At 45.6% G+C, this 20664-nt stretch overlaps 22 pseudogenes; all 22 read left to right on the top strand.

Moving 5' to 3' along the window:
* Window positions 1-1740: 1740 nt before the first annotated feature.
* LOC140120109 (5S ribosomal RNA) lies at window positions 1741-1859 on the top strand (annotated as a pseudogene).
* Window positions 1860-2309: 450 nt separating this feature from the next.
* On the top strand, window positions 2310-2428 carry LOC140120237 (5S ribosomal RNA; annotated as a pseudogene).
* A 665-nt stretch (window positions 2429-3093) lies between these two features.
* On the top strand, window positions 3094-3212 carry LOC140120226 (5S ribosomal RNA; annotated as a pseudogene).
* Window positions 3213-3877: 665 nt separating this feature from the next.
* Window positions 3878-3996, top strand: LOC140120212 (5S ribosomal RNA; annotated as a pseudogene).
* Window positions 3997-5224: 1228 nt separating this feature from the next.
* On the top strand, window positions 5225-5343 carry LOC140120108 (5S ribosomal RNA; annotated as a pseudogene).
* Window positions 5344-5413: 70 nt separating this feature from the next.
* Window positions 5414-5532, top strand: LOC140120128 (5S ribosomal RNA; annotated as a pseudogene).
* Window positions 5533-5602: 70 nt separating this feature from the next.
* LOC140120272 (5S ribosomal RNA) lies at window positions 5603-5721 on the top strand (annotated as a pseudogene).
* An 850-nt stretch (window positions 5722-6571) lies between these two features.
* Window positions 6572-6690, top strand: LOC140120107 (5S ribosomal RNA; annotated as a pseudogene).
* A 1950-nt stretch (window positions 6691-8640) lies between these two features.
* LOC140120106 (5S ribosomal RNA) lies at window positions 8641-8759 on the top strand (annotated as a pseudogene).
* Window positions 8760-9209: 450 nt separating this feature from the next.
* Window positions 9210-9328, top strand: LOC140120201 (5S ribosomal RNA; annotated as a pseudogene).
* A 1232-nt stretch (window positions 9329-10560) lies between these two features.
* LOC140120105 (5S ribosomal RNA) lies at window positions 10561-10679 on the top strand (annotated as a pseudogene).
* Window positions 10680-10749: 70 nt separating this feature from the next.
* On the top strand, window positions 10750-10868 carry LOC140120127 (5S ribosomal RNA; annotated as a pseudogene).
* A 70-nt stretch (window positions 10869-10938) lies between these two features.
* Window positions 10939-11057, top strand: LOC140120260 (5S ribosomal RNA; annotated as a pseudogene).
* A 259-nt stretch (window positions 11058-11316) lies between these two features.
* LOC140120103 (5S ribosomal RNA) lies at window positions 11317-11435 on the top strand (annotated as a pseudogene).
* An 824-nt stretch (window positions 11436-12259) lies between these two features.
* On the top strand, window positions 12260-12378 carry LOC140120054 (5S ribosomal RNA; annotated as a pseudogene).
* Window positions 12379-12448: 70 nt separating this feature from the next.
* Window positions 12449-12567, top strand: LOC140120001 (5S ribosomal RNA; annotated as a pseudogene).
* A 1016-nt stretch (window positions 12568-13583) lies between these two features.
* LOC140120123 (5S ribosomal RNA) lies at window positions 13584-13702 on the top strand (annotated as a pseudogene).
* An 839-nt stretch (window positions 13703-14541) lies between these two features.
* Window positions 14542-14660, top strand: LOC140120329 (5S ribosomal RNA; annotated as a pseudogene).
* A 446-nt stretch (window positions 14661-15106) lies between these two features.
* LOC140120218 (5S ribosomal RNA) lies at window positions 15107-15225 on the top strand (annotated as a pseudogene).
* An 827-nt stretch (window positions 15226-16052) lies between these two features.
* On the top strand, window positions 16053-16171 carry LOC140120126 (5S ribosomal RNA; annotated as a pseudogene).
* Window positions 16172-19060: 2889 nt separating this feature from the next.
* On the top strand, window positions 19061-19179 carry LOC140120177 (5S ribosomal RNA; annotated as a pseudogene).
* Window positions 19180-20383: 1204 nt separating this feature from the next.
* On the top strand, window positions 20384-20502 carry LOC140120189 (5S ribosomal RNA; annotated as a pseudogene).
* Window positions 20503-20664: the final 162 nt, after the last annotated feature.

Here is a 20664-nt window from a genome sequence, read left to right as displayed (position 1 = left end):
TAGTTTCTCTTTGAGATTTTTAAAAAAGGTACAATTAGGCAGCTGCTGTCATCGGCCATTCTAATCTAAATGTGCCTGCTCTCGTCAGATTGCAGCAGCAATGCAGCTTAAGGCTTGGCAAGTACCAGCATGGGAGACTGGCTGGGAATCCCAAGTTCTGTTGCCCTTTTTCAACCTGAAAACTGTGTTAGTTTCTCTATGAGATTGTAATAGGATTTAGAAATTATACAGCTGCTGTCATCGGCCATTCTAAGCTGAATGTGCCTGCTCTCGTCAGATCGCAGCAGCAATGCAGCTTAAGGCATGGCAAATACCAGCATGGGAGACTGGCTGGGAATCCCAAGTTCCGTTGACCTTTTTCAACCTGAAAACTGTTATTTTCTCTGAGATAGTGAAAGAAAGTAGAAATTAGGCAGCTGCTGTCATCGGCCATTCTAAGCTGAATGTGACTGCTCTCGTCAGATCGCAGCAGCAATGCAGCTTAAGGCATGGCAAATACCAGCATGGGAGACTGGCTGGGAATCCCAAGTTCCGTTGACCTTTTTCAACCTGAAAACTGTGTTAGTTTCTCTATGAGATAGTAAAAGAAGGTAGAAATTATGCAGCTGCTGTCATCGGCCATTCTAAGCTGAATGTGCCTGCTCTCGTCAGATCGCAGCAGCAATGCAGATTAAGGCTTGGCAAGTACAAGCATGGGAGACTGGCTGGGAATCCCAAGTTTCATTGACCTTTTTCAACCTGAAAACTGTGCTAGTTTCTCTATGAGATAGTAAAAGGAGGTAGAAATAAGGCAGCTGCTGTCATCGACCATTCCAATCTGGATGTTCCTGCTCTCGTCAGATCGCAGCAGCAATGCAGCTTAAGACTTGGCAAGTACCAGAATGGGAGACTGGCTGGGAATCCCAAGTTCTGTTGACTTTTTTCAACCTGAAAACTGTTAGTTTCTCTATGAGATAGTAAAAGAAGGTATAAATTAGGCAGCTGCTGTCATCGGCCATTTAAAGCTGAATGTGCCTGCTCTTGTCAGATTGTAGCAGCAATGCAGCTTAAGGCTTGGCAAGTACCAGCATGGGAGACTGGCTGGGAATCCCAAGTTCCGTTGACCTTTTTCAACCTGAAAACTGTGTTAGTTTCTCTATGAGATAGTAAAAGAAGGTAGAAATTATGCAGCTGCTGTCATCGGCCATTCTAAGCTGAATGTGCCTGCTCTCGTCAGATCGCAGCAGCAATGCAGATTAAGGCTTGGCAAGTACAAGCATGGGAGACTGGCTGGGAATCCCAAGTTTCATTGACCTTTTTCAACCTGAAAACTGTGCTAGTTTCTCTATGAGATAGTAAAAGGAGGTAGAAATAAGGCAGCTGCTGTCATCGACCATTCTAATCTGGATGTGCCTGCTCTCGTCAGATCGCAGCAGCAATGCAGCTTAAGACTTGGCAAGTACCAGAATGGGAGACTGGCTGGGAATCCCAAGTTCTGTTGACTTTTTTCAACCTGAAAACTGTTAGTTTCTCTATGAGATAGTAAAAGAAGGTATAAATTAGGCAGCTGCTGTCATCGGCCATTTAAAGCTGAATGTGCCTGCTCTTGTCAGATTGCAGCAGCAATGCAGCTTAAGGCTTGGCAAGTACCAGCATGGGAGACTGGCTGGGAATCCCAAGTTCCGTTGAACTTTCTCAACCTGAAAACTGTGTTAGTTTCTCTATGAGATAGTAATAGGAGGTAGAAATTATGCAGCTGCTGTCATCGGCCATTCTAAGCTGAATGTGCCTGCTCTCGTCAGATCGCAGCAGCAATGCAGCTTAAGGCTTGGCAAGTACCAGCATGGGAGATTGGCTGGGAATCCCAAGTTCCGTTGACCTTTTTCGACCTTAAAACTGTGTTATTTTCTCTATGAGATAGTGAAAGAAAGTAGAAATTAGGCAGCTGCTGTCATCGGCCATTCTAAGCTGAATGTGCCTGCTCTCGTCAGATCGCAGCAGCCAGCAATGCAGCTTAAGGCTTGGCAAGTTCCAGCATTGGAGACTTGCTGGGAATCCAAAGTTCCGTTGAACTTTCTCAACCTAAAACTGTGTTAGTTTCTCTATGAGATTTTTAAAAAAGGTAGAATTAGGCAGCTACTGTCATCGGCCATTCTAATCTAAATGTGCCTGCTCTCGTCAGATTGCAGCAGCAATGCAGCTTAAGGCTTGGCAAGTACCAGCATGGGAGACTGGCTGGGAATCCCAAGTTCTGTTGCCCTTTTTCAACCTGAAATCTGTGTTAGTTTCTCTATGAGATAGTAAAAGAAGGTAGAAATTAGGCAGCTGCTGTCATTGGCCATTCTAAGCTGAATGTGCCTGCTCTCGTCAGATCGCAGCAGCAATGCAGCTTAAGGCTTGGCAAGTACCAGCATGGGAGACTTGCTGGGAATCCCAAGTTCTGTTGAACTTTTTCAACCTGAAAACTGTGTTAGTTTCTCTATGAGATAGTAAAAGAAGGTAGAAATTAGGCAGCTGCTGTCATCGGCCATTCTAGGCGGCCATTTTAGGCGGCCATTCTAGGCTGAATGTGCCTGCTCTCGCCAGATTGCAGCAGCAATGCAGCTTAAGGCTTGGCAAGTACCAGCATGGGAGACTGGCAGGGAATCACAAGTTCTGTTGACCTTTTTCAACCTGAAAACTGTGCTTGTTTCTCTATGAGATAGTAGAAGAAGGTAGAAATTAGACAGCTGCTGTTATCGGCCATTCTAAGCTGAATGTGCCTGCTCTCGTCAGATCACAGCAGCCAGCAATGCAGCTTAAGGCTTGGCAAGTTCCAGCATTGGAGACTTGCTGGGAATCCAAAGTTCCGTTGAACTTTCTCAACCTAAAACTGTGTTAGTTTCTCTATGAGATTTTTAAAAAAGGTAGAATTAGGCAGCTGCTGTCATCGGCCATTCTAATCTAAATGTGCCTGCTCTCGTCAGATTGCAGCAGCAATGCAGCTTAAGGCTTGGCAAGTACCAGCATGGGAGACTGGCTGGGAATCCCAAGTTCTGTTGCCCTTTTTCAACCTGAAATCTGTGTTAGTTTCTCTATGAGATAGTAAAAGAAGGTAGAAATTAGGCAGCTGCTGTCATTGGCCATTCTAAGCTGAATGTGCCTGCTCTCGTCAGATCGCAGCAGCAATGCAGCTTAAGGCTTGGCAAGTACCAGCATGGGAGACTTGCTGGGAATCCCAAGTTCTGTTGAACTTTTTCAACCTGAAAACTGTGTTAGTTTCTCTATGAGATAGTAAAAGAAGGTAGAAATTAGGCAGCTGCTGTCATCGGCCATTCTAGGCGGCCATTTTAGGCGGCCATTCTAGGCTGAATGTGCCTGCTCTCGCCAGATTGCAGCAGCAATGCAGCTTAAGGCTTGGCAAGTACCAGCATGGGAGACTGGCAGGGAATCACAAGTTCTGTTGACCTTTTTCAACCTGAAAACTGTGCTTGTTTCTCTATGAGATAGTAGAAGAAGGTAGAAATTAGACAGCTGCTGTTATCGGCCATTCTAAGCTGAATGTGCCTGCTCTCGTCAGATCACAGCAGCCAGCAATGCAGCTTAAGGCTTGGCAAGTTCCAGCATTGGAGACTTGCTGGGAATCCAAAGTTCCGTTGAACTTTCTCAACCTAAAACTGTGTTAGTTTCTCTATGAGATTTTTAAAAAAGGTAGAATTAGGCAGCTGCTGTCATCGGCCATTCTAATCTAAATGTGCCTGCTCTCGTCAGATTGCAGCAGCAATGCAGCTTAAGGCTTGGCAAGTACCAGCATGGGAGACTGGCTGGGAATCCCAAGTTCTGTTGCCCTTTTTCAACCTGAAATCTGTGTTAGTTTCTCTATGAGATAGTAAAAGAAGGTAGAAATTAGGCAGCTGCTGTCATTGGCCATTCTAAGCTGAATGTGCCTGCTCTCGTCAGATCGCAGCAGCAATGCAGCTTAAGGCTTGGCAAGTACCAGCATGGGAGACTTGCTGGGAATCCCAAGTTCTGTTGAACTTTTTCAACCTGAAAACTGTGTTAGTTTCTCTATGAGATAGTAAAAGAAGGTAGAAATTAGGCAGCTGCTGTCATCGGCCATTCTAGGCGGCCATTTTAGGCGGCCATTCTAGGCTGAATGTGCCTGCTCTCGCCAGATTGCAGCAGCAATGCAGCTTAAGGCTTGGCAAGTACCAGCATGGGAGACTGGCAGGGAATCACAAGTTCTGTTGACCTTTTTCAACCTGAAAACTGTGCTTGTTTCTCTATGAGATAGTAGAAGAAGGTAGAAATTAGACAGCTGCTGTTATCGGCCATTCTAAGCTGAATGTGCCTGCTCTCGTCAGATCGCAGCAGCAATGCAGCTTAAGGCTTGGCAAGTACCAGCACGGGAGACTTGCTGGGAATCCAAAGTTCCGTTGAACTTTCTCAACCTAAAACTGTGTTAGTTTCTCTATGAGATTTTTAAAAAAGGTAGAATTAGGCAGCTGCTGTCATCGGCCATTCTAATCTAAATGTGCCTGCTCTCGTCAGATTGCAGCAGCAATGCAGCTTAAGGCTTGGCAAGTACCAGCATGGGAGACTGGCTGGGAATCCCAAGTTCTGTTGCCCTTTTTCAACCTGAAAACTGTGTTAGTTTCTCTATGAGATAGTAAAAGAAGGTAGAAATTAGGCAGCTGCTGTCATCGGCCATTCTAAGCTGAATGTGCCTGCTCTCGTCAGATCGCAGCAGCAATGCAGCTTAAGGCATGGCAAATACCAGAATGGGAGACTGGCTGGGAATCCCAAGTTCCGTTGACCTTTTTCAACCTGAAAACTGTGTTATTTTCTCTATGAGATAGTGAAAGAAAGTAGAAATTAGGCAGCTGCTGTCATCGGCCATTCTAAGCTGAATGTGCCTGCTCTTGTCAGATTGCAGCAGCAATGCAGCTGAAGGCTTGGCAAGTACCAGCATGGGAGACTGGCTGGGAATCCCAAGTTCCGTTGACCTTTTTCAAACTGAAAACTGTGTTAGTTTCTGTATGAGATAGTAAAAGAAGGTAGAAATTAGGCAGCTGCTGTCATCGGCCATTCTAAGCTGAATGTGCCTGCTCTCGTCAGATCGCAGCAGCAATGCAGCTTAAGGCATGGAAAGTACCAGCATGGGAGACTGGCTGGGAATCCCAAGTTCCGTTGAACTTTCTCAACCTGAAAACTGTGTTAGTTTCTCTATGAGATAGTAATAGGAGGTAGAAATTATGCAGCTGCTGTCATCGGCCATTCTAAGCTGAATGTGCCTGCTCTCGTCAGATCGCAGCAGCAATGCAGCTTAAGGCTTGGCAAGTACCAGCATGGGAGATTGGCTGGGAATCCCAAGTTCCGTTGACCTTTTTCGACCTTAAAACTGTGTTATTTTCTCTATGAGATAGTGAAAGAAAGTAGAAATTAGGCAGCTGCTGTCATCGGCCATTCTAAGCTGAATGTGCCTGCTCTCGTCAGATCGCAGCAGCAATGCAGCTTAAGGCTTGGCAAGTACCAGCATGGGAGATTGGCTGGGAATCCCGAGTTCCGTTGACCTTTTTCGACCTTAAAACTGTGTTATTTTCTCTATGAGATAGTGAAAGAAAGTAGAAATTGGGCAGCTGCTGTCATCGGCCATTCTAAGCTGAGTGTGCCTGCTCTCGTCAGATCGCAGCAGCAATGCAGCTTAAGGCCTGGCAAGTACCAGCATGGGAGACTGGCTGGGAATCCCAAGTTCCGTTGACCTTTTTCAACCTGAAAACTGTTCCTGTTTCTCTATGAGATAGTAGAAGAAGGTAGAAATTAGGCAGCGGCTGTCATCGGCCATTCTAATCTAAATGTGCCTGCTCTCGTCAGATTGCAGCAGCAATGCAGCTTAAGGCTTGGCAAGTACCAGCATGGGAGACTGGCTGGGAATCCCAAGTTCCGTTGACCTTTTTCGACCTTAAAACTGTGTTATTTTCTCTATGAGATAGTGAAAGAAAGTAGAAATTAGGCAGCTGCTGTCATCGGCCATTCTAGGCGGCCATTTTAGGCGGCCATTCTAGGCTGAATGTGCCTGCTCTCGCCAGATTGCAGCAGCAATGCAGCTTAAGGCTTGGCAAGTACCAGCATGGGAGACTGGCAGGGAATCACAAGTTCTGTTGACCTTTTTCAACCTGAAAACTGTGCTTGTTTCTCTATGAGATAGTAGAAGAAGGTAGAAATTAGGCAGCTGCTGTTATCGGCCATTCTAAGCTGAATGTGCCTGCTCTCGTCAGATCGCAGCAGCAATGCAGCTTAAGGCTTGGCAAGTACCAGCACGGGAGACTTGCTGGGAATCCAAAGTTCCGTTGAACTTTCTCAACCTAAAACTGTGTTAGTTTCTCTATGAGATTTTTAAAAAAGGTAGAATTAGGCAGCTGCTGTCATCGGCCATTCTAATCTAAATGTGCCTGCTCTCGTCAGATTGCAGCAGCAATGCAGCTTAAGGCTTGGCAAGTACCAGCATGGGAGACTGGCTGGGAATCCCAAGTTCTGTTGCCCTTTTTCAACCTGAAAACTGTGTTAGTTTCTCTATAAGATAGTAAAAGAAGGTAGAAATTAGGCAGCTGCTGTCATCGGCCATTCTAAGCTGAATGTGCCTGCTCTCGTCAGATCGCAGCAGCAATGCAGCTTAAGGCTTGGCAAGTACCAGCATGGGAGATTGGCTGGGAATCCCAAGTTCCGTTGACCTTTTTCGACCTTAAAACTGTGTTATTTTCTCTATGAGATAGTGAAAGAAAGTAGAAATTAGGCAGCTGCTGTCATCGGCCATTCTAAGCTGAATGTGCCTGCTCTCGTCAGATCGCAGCAGCAATGCAGCTTAAGGCTTGGCAAGTACCAGCATGGGAGACTTGCTGGGAATCCAAAGTTCCGTTGAACTTTCTCAACCTAAAACTGTGTTAGTTTCTCTTTGAGATTTTTAAAAAAGGTACAATTAGGCAGCTGCTGTCATCGGCCATTCTAATCTAAATGTGCCTGCTCTCGTCAGATTGCAGCAGCAATGCAGCTTAAGGCTTGGCAAGTACCAGCATGGGAGACTGGCTGGGAATCCCAAGTTCTGTTGCCCTTTTTCAACCTGAAAACTGTGTTAGTTTCTCTATGAGATTGTAATAGGATTTAGAAATTATACAGCTGCTGTCATCGGCCATTCTAAGCTGAATGTGCCTGCTCTCGTCAGATCGCAGCAGCAATGCAGCTTAAGGCATGGCAAATACCAGCATGGGAGACTGGCTGGGAATCCCAAGTTCCGTTGACCTTTTTCAACCTGAAAACTGTTATTTTCTCTGAGATAGTGAAAGAAAGTAGAAATTAGGCAGCTGCTGTCATCGGCCATTCTAAGCTGAATGTGACTGCTCTCGTCAGATCGCAGCAGCAATGCAGCTTAAGGCATGGCAAATACCAGCATGGGAGACTGGCTGGGAATCCCAAGTTCCGTTGACCTTTTTCAACCTGAAAACTGTGTTAGTTTCTCTATGAGATAGTAAAAGAAGGTAGAAATTATGCAGCTGCTGTCATCGGCCATTCTAAGCTGAATGTGCCTGCTCTCGTCAGATCGCAGCAGCAATGCAGATTAAGGCTTGGCAAGTACAAGCATGGGAGACTGGCTGGGAATCCCAAGTTTCATTGACCTTTTTCAACCTGAAAACTGTGCTAGTTTCTCTATGAGATAGTAAAAGGAGGTAGAAATAAGGCAGCTGCTGTCATCGACCATTCCAATCTGGATGTTCCTGCTCTCGTCAGATCGCAGCAGCAATGCAGCTTAAGACTTGGCAAGTACCAGAATGGGAGACTGGCTGGGAATCCCAAGTTCTGTTGACTTTTTTCAACCTGAAAACTGTTAGTTTCTCTATGAGATAGTAAAAGAAGGTATAAATTAGGCAGCTGCTGTCATCGGCCATTTAAAGCTGAATGTGCCTGCTCTTGTCAGATTGTAGCAGCAATGCAGCTTAAGGCTTGGCAAGTACCAGCATGGGAGACTGGCTGGGAATCCCAAGTTCCGTTGACCTTTTTCAACCTGAAAACTGTGTTAGTTTCTCTATGAGATAGTAAAAGAAGGTAGAAATTATGCAGCTGCTGTCATCGGCCATTCTAAGCTGAATGTGCCTGCTCTCGTCAGATCGCAGCAGCAATGCAGATTAAGGCTTGGCAAGTACAAGCATGGGAGACTGGCTGGGAATCCCAAGTTTCATTGACCTTTTTCAACCTGAAAACTGTGCTAGTTTCTCTATGAGATAGTAAAAGGAGGTAGAAATAAGGCAGCTGCTGTCATCGACCATTCTAATCTGGATGTGCCTGCTCTCGTCAGATCGCAGCAGCAATGCAGCTTAAGACTTGGCAAGTACCAGAATGGGAGACTGGCTGGGAATCCCAAGTTCTGTTGACTTTTTTCAACCTGAAAACTGTTAGTTTCTCTATGAGATAGTAAAAGAAGGTATAAATTAGGCAGCTGCTGTCATCGGCCATTTAAAGCTGAATGTGCCTGCTCTTGTCAGATTGCAGCAGCAATGCAGCTTAAGGCTTGGCAAGTACCAGCATGGGAGACTGGCTGGGAATCCCAAGTTCCGTTGAACTTTCTCAACCTGAAAACTGTGTTAGTTTCTCTATGAGATAGTAATAGGAGGTAGAAATTATGCAGCTGCTGTCATCGGCCATTCTAAGCTGAATGTGCCTGCTCTCGTCAGATCGCAGCAGCAATGCAGCTTAAGGCTTGGCAAGTACCAGCATGGGAGATTGGCTGGGAATCCCAAGTTCCGTTGACCTTTTTCGACCTTAAAACTGTGTTATTTTCTCTATGAGATAGTGAAAGAAAGTAGAAATTAGGCAGCTGCTGTCATCGGCCATTCTAAGCTGAATGTGCCTGCTCTCGTCAGATCGCAGCAGCCAGCAATGCAGCTTAAGGCTTGGCAAGTTCCAGCATTGGAGACTTGCTGGGAATCCAAAGTTCCGTTGAACTTTCTCAACCTAAAACTGTGTTAGTTTCTCTATGAGATTTTTAAAAAAGGTAGAATTAGGCAGCTACTGTCATCGGCCATTCTAATCTAAATGTGCCTGCTCTCGTCAGATTGCAGCAGCAATGCAGCTTAAGGCTTGGCAAGTACCAGCATGGGAGACTGGCTGGGAATCCCAAGTTCTGTTGCCCTTTTTCAACCTGAAATCTGTGTTAGTTTCTCTATGAGATAGTAAAAGAAGGTAGAAATTAGGCAGCTGCTGTCATTGGCCATTCTAAGCTGAATGTGCCTGCTCTCGTCAGATCGCAGCAGCAATGCAGCTTAAGGCTTGGCAAGTACCAGCATGGGAGACTTGCTGGGAATCCCAAGTTCTGTTGAACTTTTTCAACCTGAAAACTGTGTTAGTTTCTCTATGAGATAGTAAAAGAAGGTAGAAATTAGGCAGCTGCTGTCATCGGCCATTCTAGGCGGCCATTTTAGGCGGCCATTCTAGGCTGAATGTGCCTGCTCTCGCCAGATTGCAGCAGCAATGCAGCTTAAGGCTTGGCAAGTACCAGCATGGGAGACTGGCAGGGAATCACAAGTTCTGTTGACCTTTTTCAACCTGAAAACTGTGCTTGTTTCTCTATGAGATAGTAGAAGAAGGTAGAAATTAGACAGCTGCTGTTATCGGCCATTCTAAGCTGAATGTGCCTGCTCTCGTCAGATCACAGCAGCCAGCAATGCAGCTTAAGGCTTGGCAAGTTCCAGCATTGGAGACTTGCTGGGAATCCAAAGTTCCGTTGAACTTTCTCAACCTAAAACTGTGTTAGTTTCTCTATGAGATTTTTAAAAAAGGTAGAATTAGGCAGCTGCTGTCATCGGCCATTCTAATCTAAATGTGCCTGCTCTCGTCAGATTGCAGCAGCAATGCAGCTTAAGGCTTGGCAAGTACCAGCATGGGAGACTGGCTGGGAATCCCAAGTTCTGTTGCCCTTTTTCAACCTGAAAACTGTGTTAGTTTCTCTATGAGATAGTAAAAGAAGGTAGAAATTAGGCAGCTGCTGTCATCGGCCATTCTAAGCTGAATGTGCCTGCTCTCGTCAGATCGCAGCAGCAATGCAGCTTAAGGCATGGCAAATACCAGAATGGGAGACTGGCTGGGAATCCCAAGTTCCGTTGACCTTTTTCAACCTGAAAACTGTGTTATTTTCTCTATGAGATAGTGAAAGAAAGTAGAAATTAGGCAGCTGCTGTCATCGGCCATTCTAAGCTGAATGTGCCTGCTCTTGTCAGATTGCAGCAGCAATGCAGCTGAAGGCTTGGCAAGTACCAGCATGGGAGACTGGCTGGGAATCCCAAGTTCCGTTGACCTTTTTCAAACTGAAAACTGTGTTAGTTTCTGTATGAGATAGTAAAAGAAGGTAGAAATTAGGCAGCTGCTGTCATCGGCCATTCTAAGCTGAATGTGCCTGCTCTCGTCAGATCGCAGCAGCAATGCAGCTTAAGGCATGGAAAGTACCAGCATGGGAGACTGGCTGGGAATCCCAAGTTCCGTTGAACTTTCTCAACCTGAAAACTGTGTTAGTTTCTCTATGAGATAGTAATAGGAGGTAGAAATTATGCAGCTGCTGTCATCGGCCATTCTAAGCTGAATGTGCCTGCTCTCGTCAGATCGCAGCAGCAATGCAGCTTAAGGCTTGGCAAGTACCAGCATGGGAGATTGGCTGGGAATCCCAAGTTCCGTTGACCTTTTTCGACCTTAAAACTGTGTTATTTTCTCTATGAGATAGTGAAAGAAAGTAGAAATTAGGCAGCTGCTGTCATCGGCCATTCTAAGCTGAATGTGCCTGCTCTCGTCAGATCGCAGCAGCAATGCAGCTTAAGGCTTGGCAAGTACCAGCATGGGAGATTGGCTGGGAATCCCGAGTTCCGTTGACCTTTTTCGACCTTAAAACTGTGTTATTTTCTCTATGAGATAGTGAAAGAAAGTAGAAATTGGGCAGCTGCTGTCATCGGCCATTCTAAGCTGAGTGTGCCTGCTCTCGTCAGATCGCAGCAGCAATGCAGCTTAAGGCCTGGCAAGTACCAGCATGGGAGACTGGCTGGGAATCCCAAGTTCCGTTGACCTTTTTCAACCTGAAAACTGTTCCTGTTTCTCTATGAGATAGTAGAAGAAGGTAGAAATTAGGCAGCGGCTGTCATCGGCCATTCTAATCTAAATGTGCCTGCTCTCGTCAGATTGCAGCAGCAATGCAGCTTAAGGCTTGGCAAGTACCAGCATGGGAGACTGGCTGGGAATCCCAAGTTCTGTTGCCCTTTTTCAACCTGAAAACTGTGTTAGTTTCTCTATGAGATAGTAAAAGAAGGTAGAAATTAGGCAGCTGCTGTCATCGGCCATTCTAAGCTGAATGTGCCTGCTCTCGTCAGATCGCAGCAGCAATGCAGCTTAAGGCTTGGCAAGTACCAGCATGGGAGATTGGCTGGGAATCCCAAGTTCCGTTGACCTTTTTCGACCTTAAAACTGTGTTATTTTCTCTATGAGATAGTGAAAGAAAGTAGAAATTAGGCAGCTGCTGTCATCGGCCATTCTAAGCTGAATGTGCCTGCTCTCGTCAGATCGCAGCAGCAATGCAGCTTAAGGCTTGGCAAGTACCAGCATGGGAGACTTGCTGGGAATCCAAAGTTCCGTTGAACTTTCTCAACCTAAAACTGTGTTAGTTTCTCTATGAGATTTTTAAAAAAGGTAGAATTAGGCAGCTGCTGTCATCGGCCATTCTAAGCTGAATGTGCCTGCTCTTGTCAGATTGCAGCAGCAATGCAGCTTAAGGCATGGCAAATACCAGAATGGGAGACTGGCTGGGAATCCCAAGTTCCGTTGACCTTTTTCAACCTTAAAACTGTGTTATTTTCTCTATGAGATAGTAAAAGAAAGTAGAAATTAGGCAGCTGCTGTCATCGGCCATTCTAAGCTGAATGTGCCTGCTCTTGTCAGATTGCAGCAGCAATGCAGCTTAAGGCTTGGCAAGTACCAGCATGGGAGACTGGCTGAGAATCCCAAGTTCCGTTGACCTTTTTCAAACTGAAAACTGTGTTAGTTTCTGTATGAGATAGTAAAAGAAGGTAGAAATTAGGCAGCTGCTGTCATCGGCCATTCTAAGCTGAATGTGCCTGCTCTCGTCAGATCGCAGCAGCAATGCAGCTTAAGGCATGGAAAGTACCAGCATGGGAGACTGGCTGGGAATCCCAAGTTCCGTTGAACTTTCTCAACCTGAAAACTGTGTTAGTTTCTCTATGAGATAGTAATAGGAGGTAGAAATTATGCAGCTGCTGTCATCGGCCATTCTAAGCTGAATGTGCCTGCTCTCGTCAGATCGCAGCAGCAATGCAGCTTAAGGCTTGGCAAGTACCAGCATGGGAGATTGGCTGGGAATCCCAAGTTCCGTTGACCTTTTTCGACCTTAAAACTGTGTTATTTTCTCTATGAGATAGTGAAAGAAAGTAAAAATTAGGCAGCTGCTGTCATCGGCCATTCTAAGCTGAATGTGCCTGCTCTCGTCAGATCGCAGCAGCAATGCAGCTTAAGGCTTGGCAAGTACCAGCATGGGAGACTGGCTGGGAATCCCGAGTTCCGTTGACCTTTTTCGACCTTAAAACTGTGTTATTTTCTCTATGAGATAGTGAAAGAAAGTAGAAATTGGGCAGCTGCTGTCATCGGCCATTCTAAGCTGAGTGTGCCTGCTCTCGTCAGATCGCAGCAGCAATGCAGCTTAAGGCTTGGCAAGTACCAGCATGGGAGACTGGCTGGGAATCAGAAGTTCTGTTGACCTTTTTCAACCTGAAAACTGTGTTAGTTTCTCTATGAGATAGTAAAAGAAGGTAGAAATTAGGCAGCTGCTGTCATCGGCCATTCTAGGCATAATGTGCCTGCTCTCGCCAGATTGCAGCAGCAATGCAGCTTAAGGCTTGGCAAGTACCAGCATGGGAGACTTGCTGGGAATCAGAAGTTCTGTTGACCTTTTTCAACCTGAAAACTGTGTTAGTTTCTCTATGAGATAGTAAAAGAAGGTAGAAATTAGGCAGCTGCTGCCATCGGCCATTCTAAGCTGAATGTGCTTGCTCTCGTCAGATCGCAGCAGCAATGCAGCTTAAGACTTGGCAAGTTCCAGATTGGGAGACTGGCTGGGAATCCCAAGTTTCATTGACTTTTTTTCAACCTGAAAACTGTGTTAGTTTCTCTAAGAGATTTTAAAAGAAGGTAGAAATTAGGCAGCTGCTGTTATCGGCCATTCTAAGCTGAATGTGCCTGCTCTCGTCAGATCGCAGCAGCAATGCAGCTTAAGGCATGGCAAATACCAGCATGGGAGACTGGCTGGGAATCCCAAGTTCCGTTGACCTTTTTCAACCTGAAAACTGTTCCTGTTTCTCTATGAGATAGTAGAAGAAGGTAGAAATTAGGCAGCGGCTGTCATCGGCCATTCTAATCTAAATGTGCCTGCTCTCGTCAGATTGCAGCAGCAATGCAGCTTAAGGCTTGGCAAGTACCAGCATGGGAGACTGGCTGGGAATCCCAAGTTCTGTTGCCCTTTTTCAACCTGAAAACTGTGTTAGTTTCTCTATGAGATAGTAAAAGAAGGTAGAAATTAGGCAGCTGCTGTCATCGGCCATTCTAAGCTGAATGTGCCTGCTCTCGTCAGATCGCAGCAGCAATGCAGCTTAAGGCTTGGCAAGTACCAGCATGGGAGACTTGCTGGGAATCCCAAGTTCTGTTGAACTTTTTCAACCTGAAAACTGTGTTAGTTTCTCTATGAGATAGTAAAAGAAGGTAGAAATTAGGCAGCTGCTGTCATCGGCCATTCTAGGCGGCCATTCTAGGCTGAATGTGCCTGCTCTCGCCAGATTGCAGCAGCAATGCAGCTTAAGGCTTGGCAAGTACCAGCATGGGAGACTGGCTGGGAATCCCAAGTTCTGTTGACCTTTTTCAACCTGAAAACTGTGCTTGTTTCTCTATGAGATAGTAGAAGAAGGTAGAAATTAGGCAGCTGCTGTTATCGGCCATTCTAAGCTGAATGTGCCTGCTCTCGTCAGATCGCAGCAGCAATGCAGCTTAAGGCATGGCAAATACCAGCATGCGAGACTGGCTTGGAATCCCAAGTTCTGTTGACTTTTTTCAACCTGAAAACTGTGTTAGTTCCTCTATGAGATAGTAAAAGAAGGTATAAATTAGGCAGCTGCGGTCATCGGCCATTTAAAGCTGAATGTGCCTGCTCTTGTCAGATTGCAGCAGCAATGCAGCTTAAGGCTTGGCAAGTACCAGCATGGGAGACTGGCTGGGAATCCCAAGTTCCGTTGACCTTTTTCAAACTGAAAACTGTGTTAGTTTCTGTATGAGATAGTAAAAGAAGGTAGAAATTAGGCAGCTGCCGTCATCGGCCATTCTAAGCTGAATGTGCCTGCACTCGTCAGATCGCAGCAGCAATGCAGCTTAAGGCATGGAAAGTACCAGCATGGGAGACTGGCTGGGAATCCCAAGTTCCGTTGAACTTTCTCAACCTGAAAACTGTGTTAGTTTCTCTATGAGATAGTAATAGGAGGTAGAAATTATGCAGCTGCTGTCATCGGCCATTCTAAGCTGAATGTGCCTGCTCTCGTCAGATCGCAGCAGCAATGCAGCTTAAGGCTTGGCAAGTACCAGCATGGGAGATTGGCTGGGAATCCCAAGTTCCGTTGACCTTTTTCGACCTTAAAACTGTGTTATTTTCTCTATGAGATAGTGAAAGAAGGTAGAAATTAGGCAGCTGCTGTCATCGGCCATTCTAAGCTGAATGTACCTGCTCTCGTCAGATCGCAGCAGCAATGCAGCTTAAGGCTTGGCAAGTACCAGCATGGGAGACTTGCTGGGAATCCAGAGTTCCGTTGAACTTTCTCTACCTATAACTGTGTTTGTTTCTCTATGAGATTTTTAAAAAAGGTAGAATTAGGCAGCTGCTGTCATCGGCCATTCTAATCTAAATGTGCCTTCTCTCGTCAGATTGCAGCAGCAATGCAGCTTAAGGCTTGGCAAGTACCAGCATGGGAGACTGGCTGGGAATCCCAAGTTCCGTTGAACTTTCTCAACCTGAAAACTGTGTTAGTTTCTCTATGAGATAGTAATAGGAGGTAGAAATTATGCAGCTGCTGTCATCGGCCATTCTAAGCTGAATGTGCCTGCTCTCGTCAGATCGCAGCAGCAATGCAGCTTAAGGCTTGGCAAGTACCAGCATGGGAGATTGGCTGGGAATCCCAAGTTCCGTTGACCTTTTTCGACCTTAAAACTGTGTTATTTTCTCTATGAGATAGTGAAAGAAAGTAGAAATTAGGCAGCTGCTGTCATCGGCCATTCTAAGCTGAATGTGCCTGCTCTCGTCAGATCGCAGCAGCAATGCAGCTTAATGCATGGCAAGTACCAGCATGGGAGACTGGCTGGGAATCCCAAGTTCCGTTGACCTTTTTCAACCATAAATCTATGCTAGTTTCTCAATGAGATAGTAAAGGAAGGTAGAAACTAGGCAACTGCTGTCATCGGCCATTCTAAGCTGAGTGTGCCTGCTCTTGTCAGATCGCAGCAGCAATGCAGCTTAAGACTTGGCAAGTACCAGCATGGGAGACTGGCTGGGAATCCCAAATTTCGTTGACCTTTTTCAACTTTAAAACTGTGTTAGTTTCTCTATGAGATAGTAAAAGAAGGTAGAAATTAGGAAGCTGTTGTCATCGGCCATTCTAAGTTGAATGTGCCTGCTCTTGTCAGATCGCAGCAGCAATGCAGCTTAAGGCTTGGCAAGTACCAGCATCGGAGACTGGCTGGGAATCCCAAGTTCCGTTGACCTTTTTCAACCTAAAAAACTGTGTTAGTTTCTCTAAGAGATAGTAATAGGAGGTAGAAATTATGCAGCTGCTGTCATCCGCCATTCTAAGCTAAATGTGCCTGCTCTCGTCAGATCGCAGCAGCAATGCAGCTTAAGTCTTGGCAAGTACCAGCATGGGAAACTGGCTGGGAATCCCAAGTTCCGTTGACCTTTTTCAACCTGAAAACTGTGTTAGTTTCTCTATGAGATAGTAAAAGAAGGTAGAAATTAGGCAGCTGCTGTCATCGGCCACTCTAAGCTGAATGTGCCTGCTCTCGTCAGATCGCAGCAGCAATGCAGCTTAAGGCTTGGCAAGTACCAGCATGGGAGACTGGCTGGGAATCCCAAGTTCCGTTGACCTTTTTCAACCTGAAAACTGTGTTAGTTTCTCTAAGAGATAGTAATAGGAGGTAGAAGTTATGCAGCTGCTGTCATCCGCCATTCTAAGCTAAATGTGCCTGCTCTCGTCAGATCGCAGCAGCAATGCAGCTTAAGTCTTGGCAAGTACCAGCATGGGAAACTGGCTGGGAATCCCAAGTTCTTTTGACCTTTTTCAACCTGAAAACCGTGTTAGTTTCTCTAAGAGATAGTAATAGGAGGTAGAAATTGTGCAGCTGCTGTCATCGGCCATTCTAAGCTAAATGTGCCTGCTCTCGTCAGATCGCAGCAGCAATGCAGCTTAAGTCTTGGCAAGTACCAGCATCGGAAACTGGTTGGAAATCCCAAGTTCCGTTGACCTTTTTCAACCTGAAAACTGTGTTAGTTTCTGTATGAGATAGTAAAAGAAGATAGAAATTAGGCAGCTGCTGTCATCGCCACTCTAAGCTGAATGTGCCTGCTCTCGTCAGATCGCAGCAGCAATGCAGCTTAAGACTTGGCAAGTACCAGCATGGGAGACTGGCTGGGAATCCCAAGTTCTGTTGACTTTTTTCAACCTGAAAACTGTGTTAGTTTCTCTATGAGATAGTAAAAGAAGGTAGAAATTAGGCAGCTGTTGTCATTGGCCATTCTAAGTTGAATGTGCCTGCTCTCGTCAGATTGCAGCAGCAATGCAGCTTAAGGCAAGGCAAGTACCAGCATGGGAGACTGGCTGGGAATCCCAAGTTCCGTTGACCTTTTTCAACCTGAAAACTGTGTTAGTTTCTCTAAGAGATAGTAATAGGAGGTAGAAATTATGCAGCTGCTGTCATCGGCTATTCTTAGCTGAATGTGCCTGCTATCGTCAGATCGCAGCAGCAATGCAGCTTAAGGCTTGGCAAGTACCAGCATGGGAGACTGGCTGGGAATCCCAAATTTCGTTGACCTTTTTCAACTTCTAAAACTGTGTTAGTTTCTCTATGAGATAGTAAAAGAAGGTAGAAATTAGGCAGATGCTGTCATCGGCCATTCTAAGCTGAATGTGCCTGCTCTCATCAGATCAATGCAGCTTAAGGCTTGGCAAGTACCAGCATGGGAGACTGGTTGGGAATCCCAAGTTCCGTTGACCTTTTTCAACCAGAAAACTGTGTTAGTTTCTCTATGAGATAGTAAAAGAAGGTAGAAATTAGGCAGCTGCATTGATTAGCCATTCTAGGCTGAATGTGCCTGCTCTCGTCAGATCGCAGCAGCCATGCAGATTAAGGCTTTGCAAGTACAAGCATGGGAGACTGGCTGGGAATCCCAAGTTCCGTTGACCTTTTTCAACCTTAAAACTGTGTTAGTTTCTCTAAGAGATAGTAATAGGAGGTAGAAATTATGCAGCTGCTGTCATCCGCCATTCTAAGCTAAATGTGCCTGCTCTCGTCAGATCGCAGCAGCAATGCAGCTTAAGTCTTGGCAAGAACCAGCATGGGAAACTGGCTGGGAATCCCAAGTTCCGATGACCTTTTTCAACCTTAAAACTGTGTTAGTTTCTCTATGAGATAGTAAAAGAAGGTAGAAATTAGGCAGCTGCTGTCATCGGCCACTCTAAGCTGAATGTGCTTGCTCTCGTCAGATTGCAGCAGCAATGCAGCTTAAGGCTTGGCAAGTACCAGCATGGGAGACTGGCTGGGAATCCCAAGTTCCGTTGAACTTTTTCAACAATAAAACTGTGCTAGTTTCTCTATGAGATAGTTAAGGAAGGTAGAAATTAGGCAACTGCTGTCATCGGCCATTCTAAGCTGAATGTGCCTGCTCTCGTCAGATCGCAGCAGCAATGCAGCTTAAGACTTGGCAAGTACCAGCATGGGAGACTGGCTGGGAATCCCAATTTCCATTGACTTTTTTCAACCTGAAAACTGTGTTAGTTTCTCTATGAGATAGTAAAAGAAGGTAGAAATTAGGCAGCTGCTGTCATCGGCCATTCTAAGCTGAATGTGCCTGCTCTTGTCAGATCGCAGCAGCAATATAGCTTAAGACTTGGCAAGTACCAGCATGGGAGACTGGCTGGGAATCCCAAGTTCCGTTGACCCTTTTCAACCTGAAAACTGTGTTAGTTTCTCTTTGCGATAGTAAAAGAAGGTAGAAATTAGGCAGCTGCTGTCATCGGCCATTCTAAGCCAAATGTGCCTGCTCTCGTCAGATCGCAGCAGCAATGCAGCTTAAGGCTTGGCAAGTACCAGCATGGGAGACTGGCTGGAAATCCCAAGTTCTGTTGACCTTTTTTAACCTAAAAACTGTGTTAGTTTCTCTATGAGTTAGTAAAAGAAGGTAGAAATTAGGCAGATGCTGTCATCAGCCATTCTAAGCTGAATGTGCCTGCTCTCATCAGATCAATGCAGCTTAAGGCTTGGCATGTACCAGCATGGGAGACTGGTTGGGAATCCCAAGTTCCGTTGACCTTTTTCAAACAGAAAACTGTGTTAGTTTCTCTATGAGATAGTAAAAGAAGGTAGAAATTAGGCAGCTGCATTGATCAGCCATTCTAGGCTGAATGTGCCTGCTCTCGTCAGATCGCAGCAGCCATGCAGATTAAGGCTTTGCAAGTACAAGCATGGGAGACTGGCTGGGAATCCCAAGTTTCCTTGACCTTTTTCAACCTGAAATCTGTGTTAGTTTCTCTATGAGATAGTAAAAGAAGGTAGAAATTAGGAAGCTGCTGTCATCAGACATTCTAATCTAAATGTGCCTGCTCTCGTCAGATCGCAGCAGCAATGCAGCTTAAGGCTTGGCAAGTACCAGCATGGGAGACTGGCTGGGAATCCCAAGTTCCGTTGACCTTTTTCAACCTGAAGACTGTGTTAGTTTCTGTATGAGATAGTAAAAGAAGGTAGAAATTAGGCAGCTGCTGTCATCGGCCACTCTAAGCTGAATGTGCCTGCTCTCATCAGATCGCAGAAGCAATGCAGCTTAAGACTTGGCAAGTACCAGCATGGGAGACTGGCTGGGAATCCCAAGATCTGTTGACTTTTTTCAACCTGAAAACTGTGTTAGTTTCTCTATGAGATAGTAAAAGAAGGTAGAAATTAGGCAGCTATTGTCATCGGCCATTCTAAGTTGAAAGTGCCTGCTCTCGTCAGATCGCGGCAGCAATGCAGCTTAAGACTTGGCAAGTACCAGCATGGGAGACTGGCTGGGAAACCCAAGTTCTGTTGACTTTTTTCAACCTGAAAACTCTGTTACTTTCTCTATGAGATAGTAAAAGAAGGTAGAAATTAGGCAGCTGTTGTCATCGGCCGTTCTAAGTTGAATGTGCCTGCTCTCGTCAGATTGCAGCAGCAATGCAGGTTAAGGCAAGGCAAGTACCAGCATGGGAGACTGGCTGGGAATCCCAAGTTCCGTTGACCTTTTTCAACCTGAAAACTGTGTTAGTTTCTCTAAGAGATAGTAATAGGAGGTAGAAATTATGCAGCTGCTGTCATCGGCTATTCTTAACTGAATGTGCCTGCTCTCGTCAGATCGCAGCAGCAATGCAGCTTAAGGCTTGGCAAGTACCAGCATGGGAGACTGGCTGGGAATTCCAAATTTCGTTGACCTTTTTCAACTTTAAAACTGTGTTAGTTTCTCTATGAGATAGTAAAAGAAGGTAGAAATTAGGCAGCTGTTGTCATCGGCCATTCTAAGTTGAATGTGCCTGCTCTTGTCAGTTCGCAGCAGCAATGCAGCTTAAGGCTTGGCAAGTACCAGCATGGGAGACTGGCTGGGAATCCCAAGTTCCGTTGACCTTTTTCAACCTGAAAACTGTGTTAGTTTCTCTAAGAGATAGTAATAGGAGGTAGAAATTATGCAGCTGCTGTAATCCGCCATTCTAAGCTAAATGTGCCTGCTCTCGTCAGATCGCAGCAGCAATGCAGCTTAAGTCTTGGCAAGTACCAGCATGGGAAACTGGCTGGGAATCCCAAGTTCCTTTGACCTTTTTCAACCTGAAAACTGTGTTAGTTTCTCTAAGAGATAGTAATAGGAGGTAGAAATTATGCAGCTACTGTCATCGGCCATTCTAAGCCAAATGTGCCTGCTATCATCAGATCGCAGCAGCAATGCAGCTTAAGTCTTGGCAAGTACCAGCATGGGAAACTGGCTGGGAATCCCAAGTTCCGTTGACCTTTTTCAACCTTAAAACTGTGTTAGTTTCTCTATGAGATAGTAAAAGAAGGTAGAAATTAGGCAGCTGCTGTCATCGGCCACTCTAAGCTGAATGTGCCTGCTCTCATCAGATCGCAGCAGCAATGCAGCTTAAGGCTTGGCAAGTACCAGCATGGGAGACTGGCTGGGAATCCCAAGTTCCGTTGAACTTTTTCAACAATACAACTGTGCTAGTTTCTCTATGAGATAGTTAAGGAAGGGAGATATTAGGCAACTGCTGTCATCGGCCATTCTAAGCTGAATGTGCCTGCTCTCGTCAGATAGCAGCAGCAATGCAGCTTAAGACTTGGCAAGTACCAGCGTGGGAGACT

This window comes from Engystomops pustulosus, chromosome 2 (genome assembly GCF_040894005.1).
Source record: "Engystomops pustulosus chromosome 2, aEngPut4.maternal, whole genome shotgun sequence".
In the NCBI taxonomy this organism is placed as follows: Eukaryota; Metazoa; Chordata; class Amphibia; order Anura; family Leptodactylidae; genus Engystomops; species Engystomops pustulosus.
Note: the sequence above shows the minus strand (reverse complement) of the source record. Positions and strands in the feature narration are given on the sequence as shown.